The sequence below is a fragment of the Sinocyclocheilus rhinocerous genome, unplaced genomic scaffold (assembly GCF_001515625.1).
Source record: "Sinocyclocheilus rhinocerous isolate Xijiao unplaced genomic scaffold, SAMN03320098_v1.1 scaffold2584, whole genome shotgun sequence".
NCBI lineage: Eukaryota > Metazoa > Chordata > Actinopteri > Cypriniformes > Cyprinidae > Sinocyclocheilus > Sinocyclocheilus rhinocerous.
In genome coordinates, this window is record NW_015652145.1 from 909,677 (window position 1) to 916,611 (window position 6,935).

A 6,935-nucleotide genomic window follows, 5' to 3' on the forward strand; every position below is an offset into this window, starting at 1 on the left:
TATATAAACAATAAGCAATTTATATATACAAACAACTTATTTAATTTGTATTACATTAATGCATATAAATATATATCATATACATTTTAACTTGGTGTTCATTTAAAAGTCCATAGACACATTATGCATCAACTACCCATTTACAAACAATTACAAATCAGAATATTTTTTTGCGGGAATTCAAAATGTTTTGCAAATCATTGCCAAAAAAAAGTCCAGGAACTACTAGACGGAAAAACTACTAAATGGGGAAACTGATGTATTTGTATTTTGATTTGAGAGCAAAACCACTGTCCTACTTCGGACCTATAGAAGCACTATTCTAATCATATTTTTGAAAAAAAAACCTACAGTAAATGTCATGTCCTTCAATCTCACCTTGACATTGTAAACTGTTCTTTAGTAAGACTGCACTGTGTAACTATGAAATTCTAAACATAATATTTAATTGTGTACAGTCATACAATAAATCCATATCACAGAAGAATCCATTTGAATGACATGCTTTAGATATGATCACTAACCTAAAAAAACTTTGATTTTACAAACAAATAGGCTAAAAAATATTAACTATGAACATGACTGACATCAAATTAAAACAGAATTCAGAGACACACTTACAGATAAAAGTCTAAGTGGGTAGAGAACAGTCATACCTTGGTATTTCAGGTGTGCGGGATGTGATAGAGGTTAGAGGAGAATAACATACAGTTTGCTGCTCTTCCCCTCTTACATATTTGACCTGGGTAGGGAAGGCAAGACCAGTGAAAGGTGTGGCTTCATGTGACACACACCAGAGCAACTGAACCTGAACTGTCAGCACAGCTATGTCAGTGTAGTTTACAGTAGGGGTGTGTCTTCATGAGGTCTTTCCCAAAAAGCGCTTAGTAATGAATGGCAGGACATCAGCAGCCAATTGTCTGTCTTAGGAAACTATGTGAAAGCCACCATAACAACCTCCACCGAGACGGCAAGATAAAACTGTACATTTCAGGCAATTTTGAAATCCCGACCAGTACATGTCTGGAAAAAAGAGAACGTATAATCACTCTAAAATTGAGTAAAGTAAGGAAGTATGTACTTGGTTAATTTTATTTAACTTCTTAACTTAGGATTTTATTTAATTCCATGTGTAAAATTTATTTGAAAAATCTGAGTGAAACTCAAACTTGCAAAAGAAAGTGTAGATAGATGGATGCATACTCATTTGCACTGTCTGCACGGACAATTAATGAAACGAGAAGTAATCAGCATAATCATCTGACATGGAATTTGCTATCCTGTGCTTTATTTCCTGCTCCCTGATTGCAGCTTTATCAGGTACTCATTCATTTACTTTTGAATCAGTATTAAATGTGAAATGTGCATATAACTGATCTTGATTCATTTAGTCTGAAAATAGCCACAAAATCGTGTGTTTATGAGAAAATAATAGACATGGTTATTTGGTGACATATAAAGAGATTAATTAATTCATAAATTCAACATAAGAAACTGTCTTAGAAAACATCAAGCTCTGTTATTCTACAAGGAATATGTTTCACTTCTACCTGCCTGGAGGTTTCTGGTGATCCTGTAGACCTTGATTAGCTGGTTCAGGTGTGTTTAATCAGAGCGGGAACTCGGCTGGAAAGTGGCCCTCCAGGAGCAGGATTGGACAGCTCTAATGTTAATTATAGAAACTGTAAAAGATATCGAAGCATAGATTAAATAGATTGAACATAATTAAATAACACAAAATCATTGTCATAATTTAGTTTTTGTCAAGCAGTTTGAAAAAGTGAATCATATTGTTTAACATTTTAACATTCAAGTATGTGACCGTATACTGTATATATGACGACTGAAATGACATCCAGATGTAGGTTATGTCATTAGATATTCATCAGATTTCTTAAATATCCTTTTTGTTCCACTTTATTAAAATTTCATAGAGAGAGAAAGAGAGAGAGAGAGAGAGAGAGAGAGAGAGAGAGAGAGAGAAAAAACAAAAGAGAGAGAGAGAGAGAGAGAGAGAGCAATCATTGAATGTAAAACTTCCCATTGATTGTGTTAAATAAAGTGTCTTGACTACTGGAAAGGTGCCTCTGCTATTTTAAGTGATTTTAAGCATTTTTATACAATGTTTTACTGTAATTTTTGTTTAAGAATTTGTTGATGTAACCTATCACTATATATAATTATATTATCCTCAATATTGTTGTAAGAAAATAAATTTAACGAACCTTATGGTTCAACGGATCAACCTTATGGTCCAATGGATCAACATTGCATAACCATTGACGATAGATAGATAGATAGATAGATAGATAGATAGATAGCAGGGATGGATAATGACGCAGCGGTGCCCTAGGCACGAATCGATTAAAGGCCCCCTTCGGTATGTTTTCCTTTTTTATTCGAAATATCTCCAAACGATTCTCAAAAATGTGTAAGTAAATTTTGCATCTTTATAGGTCATGTTAGTTGAACTATAATGGGCGATTGGCAAAGTAGCCTAAGTAGCCTAATAAGTGTTAGTGTAAAGATGGGGATTCTGCAATTAACAGTATTTATTTATAATGTGCAATAATTGTATTTATGGGCTACCACTTAATAGGTGCAATAATTTGATTTAGATGCCGCTAATCACCATGTGCATTATCAATATCTATATGCCGCTGTCAATTCCTTTTAGTGCTATATTTTTAATAGCCTATGCTGTAGCATCTTTCATTATATTTTTACATTTTTTATATTTTTATACTGATTCTATACAGTAGGAGGCTACATGTTTTAGTTAGTACAGTATTAATAAGCCAGTGGAACTGAATTTCGTTCATATGTGCACTCTGTGTGTACAGTTGAATGACAATAAAGCTATACCTACCTAGCCTACTATATTAATCACGCATAAAACCCATCTTTTTACTTAAGTACCAGATACGGGTGTCCTGCCATAATATTTTTAATATGACTGACTTTGTATTTAATGTGGATTTAATCAAAACACTGTAAGTTACTAATTAACACTTTCAGAAAGAGAAGAACATTATCATTGACTTCAGTCTAGCCAGAGTTTAAGCACTCTCAGAAACTCCCATTATAATCACTGAAGCAGTTTACAATGTGAAATTAATCTCTTACTTACATTTGTACATTCACATCTGCACTTAGTTGTTTCGGATGAGAGAATTCGCCAGAGAGCAGAATTCAGTCAGGGAGCGCGCGCACTAAACAAAACACCGCGTTTCAGCAATGACTCATCTGAACGCCTCTGATTGGCCATTGAATTAATAAGCTCAACAGACTCGTCTGTGATTGGTCATAATATAATGCTCAGCGCTGTAAAAACGGGTCTTTCTCTGGCTCAGCGTCAGTTTGAATTTAGCAGCTGATGATGTGCTGCACTGAACGTTCTAATCACACCAGCGTGATCGTATCAAATAAAAAAAAACATTATTCAGCTTTTTTTTTTTTGTCTTTTGGAAGCTGCATTCAAAATCCAATTGGCTCAACAATCTCAGTCTGAATGGGCATGACAGAGGCGTCCCTCACGATTGAAATCGCTTTCTGGGAAGAGCGGTATTTCGGCAGGGTCCCCCTCTGGTCTAGTGCCCTGGGCACATGTCCGGTAGATCCGTGCGTTAATCCGTCCCTGATAGATAGATAGATAGATAGATAGATAGACCTTTCTTCACTTTAGCACTGACGTTTCTCACCACTAGATGGGGCAAGAAATTAAAAAAAAGCATTTCACGTCATATTTTGCGGTCCTTCATTTAAGAGACATTTTATATTTCTAATTTAGAATTTATACTTTTCTCACTGCATTAAAAATTGGTTTAATTTTAGGGTACCTGTCCATATTGTGTTGATAGGAACATATTTTAATCTAAAATGTTATTTGATAAATACAATTGTCCACTAGGCTGTATCATTATTTGTTTTGACTGAGCAGAACTTCAGTCCCTGCACAGGTGAAGATGTTCTCTCAGTCTCACATCTGTTACTCTCACTGAAGCTGAGGGTGATTCATTGGAGAGTAAATGACTTCAGTGGTGCTGACACAAACCATTGTCTGTCTGTAACACACTGAAGGGAGGAGGGGAAATGTCGTCTCAGTATTTGTGTCCCCAGTCAGAGGACATTCACTGACCTTATTACATGTGCACTTCCTCTCACATAACCTTTTCTCACTCTCTCTCTTCCTGCTTTATGGACATCCAAATACATATTTTATTTTGTCTCATACCTGCAGATCATGAGATATAGAAATTTCAATGTATAAAGCTACACTTCAATCTGTTGTGCCCTTAGCATTACAATTTAGAAAATGTTCTCAAAAATGGTTCATCTATGGAATCGCTGTGAAGACTCCTTTATTTTTAATAGTGCAGTGTGAGTGGTTTGTGTAGATTACGATTAGCAACGGTTGCACAAGCAATAATATGGTAATATCCACTTAAATGTTTGTCCATTCTGCATTATCATGTTTCTAACTGTCTAAGATTACCTTACAGTGAGGTATGCATTAATATGTTTTCGTTTCAAAAGTTTCACTGTGTTGTTTAAAAATGACATGAAAACGGAAGTCTCCAAGGTTTAATTAAAGCTCTCCCCGCAGATGTGACTGCTCTCGCCAAGACAATTGCCAATTATTTTTCACCAGTGAGCAGGAATGTTACATCTGAGAAGAAATCAAATCGGTACAGGTATACAGAAATTATATCATAGATAGATATACAAAGATATAAAGAGAAAATGTGGGTTGCAAGTCAATCCTATGTTTACAAGTACCAGGTTAAGCTATTTTCAGGGCTGTAATCACTCTAGGTATTGAGGGGGACCCATGTGACTCTTTATGGAAATAAAGTACTTTAAAAGAATATACTAACTGAAGGTAATGTTTTTCGAACACTTAATTAAAATTAAATAAAAATGTATTATAGCTTAAATGTATATTAAATGCAATTAGCTGAACTTTAAAGTGCTTTTTGACCCACTTAAGCAGGACTTTAAAGCACATTATTTCAAAGTGCAATTTTTAAAAGTGTACTCAAGTGTTAAGAAACAGTCATGAAATTGGACTCTCTTTAAGTACACTTAAGCAGATTTTTATTTCATTGATATTATATTACGTACAAATACACTTTTTCTTTTTAAATAGACCTTTAAGATTTTAATACTATGGTCTGGTTTCACACTCAAGGCTTAGACTAAGCCAGATTTAGGCCATAGTACAATTAGGACATTTAAGTATCTTTTATAAACATTCCTTAGAAAAAAAAAAAACATTACTGGTGTGCATCTTGAGACAAAACAATGGTACTGATATATTTTAAAATATATCAGTGCAAGTTTCTTTTAGTTGAAACAGCTCAGACATGCATTTTAGTCCGGGACTATAGGCTTAAGCCATGCCTGTGAAACCGAAGATACAAGTACACTTTCAGTAAATTAAGTGCACTTCTTTTTCCACATGCCCCAATATTTATTATATTTATAATTATATATTATAATTAATTATAATATATAATATATAATTATATATTATATTTATTTAGTTATTGTTTGTGCTTTTGTTGTGATTTTTAACTCCTACATTTTTTACCTTACCTCTCCAAGGTTACATCCCTCGTTCTATTGTGATAAAGGTCACTGGTAATAGTGCTTAAGTGGTAACTGAAATAGTAGGTGCGTCCCAAATCACGTACTTATGCACTATTCTATGACGTTTTTTTAGTATAAATAGTGCGAGTAGTGCGTTCACACTGAAAATTCCAAAAAGAAAAAGTGCACTTTAAATACCCAGATGATGCACTTAAAAAACTAAAGCCTTGTCCAAATACCCACACTTGCAGTCTTGGCCACTTGAGAGCACGTACAAGTGCAAAGACTGCAAGTGTGGGTATTTGGACAAGGCTTAAGTGTGGAATGTTGGACACTTCATGCACTCAACAGTTGCAGCTTTAATTACGTAGCGAAGGGGGAGGGGCTATCAGACTCCGATTATGAATGACAAAATAACATCATTCATGAACTACATGGTTGAGTACATAGTGCATAAGTGCATAGTGTATGAGTGCATAGTGTATAGTGCGTCATTTGGGACGCAGCAAGTATGCCAGAAAACATGCCGTAACATAATCCATGGAAACGCATTCTGACAACAAGACTAGGTTTTGGTGTGACCAGCTGACATGAAGGGGTTTATTTTTGTATTAAGGACTGGCTAACTGTCATCATTTATTCACCCTTATGTCATTCCAAACCTGAATGAGGCTACTTTCTTCTGTGGCCCATAAAAGACAATATTATGAAGAATTTTGGTAACCAAGCAGTTTTGGTGACCACTGACTTTAATTGTATTGTATTGTATTGGGTGAACTATGTCTTTAAAGTATGACTACTGAGCAAATAAATGAAATAATGAGTTGAAATTATATTTAGTATGTGAGGAAAGAGTGTCGAGTCCTACAGCTGCATGCTGCTGTTGGCCAATCAGAATCAAGAATTCCAGAATAATATGCAAATACAATATAAACCTATAAAAGATCTTATCAAATACGCCTGATATTACCAGATATAGCCAGAAATGAATGGCCCATGTTATTGTCAGAGCATAATAATAACCATACAAGTGTATTGTATGTAGGATTCATCATGCCCTTCCCTTGTAAGGAAATAATTTCGCTGGATGTGTGTTTTTGTAACCGTTCAGTAAATTCAAATTCTTATTTGAGAGAAACGAACGTCAAAGCATCCAAACCCGCATCTGACGCCTCATACTCAGCCGTTTCATTACTACAGCGGGCGCGTTTCAAAATCTATCGAGTCCCCTAGCTGGACAGCACTCTAGGCGCGTTTAGAATCTTCGCTCGAGCTCTCGAATTGTGTCTAGGTAGGCCGCGCACTGCGTTTCGAAACACAGCCGGTATGTGCTATGGATGGGA

The 6,935-nt window shown here is 35.2% G+C and overlaps 1 protein-coding gene across 4 annotated transcripts in view; it reads right to left on the reverse strand.

Moving 5' to 3' along the window:
• LOC107713739 (sciellin-like) overlaps positions 1–1,606 on the reverse strand; it is a 10,853-nt gene extending 9,247 nt beyond the window's left edge. For all 4 annotated transcript variants that reach the window (XM_016519347.1, XM_016519345.1, XM_016519346.1 and 1 more), the window contains exons 1-2: positions 1,551–1,606; positions 657–742 (exon numbers count right to left, since the gene is read on the reverse strand). The gene's annotated coding sequence lies outside the window, so the exon portion shown is untranslated. The remainder of the gene's footprint in view (positions 1–656; positions 743–1,550) is intronic.
• Positions 1,607–6,935: the final 5,329 nt, after the last annotated feature.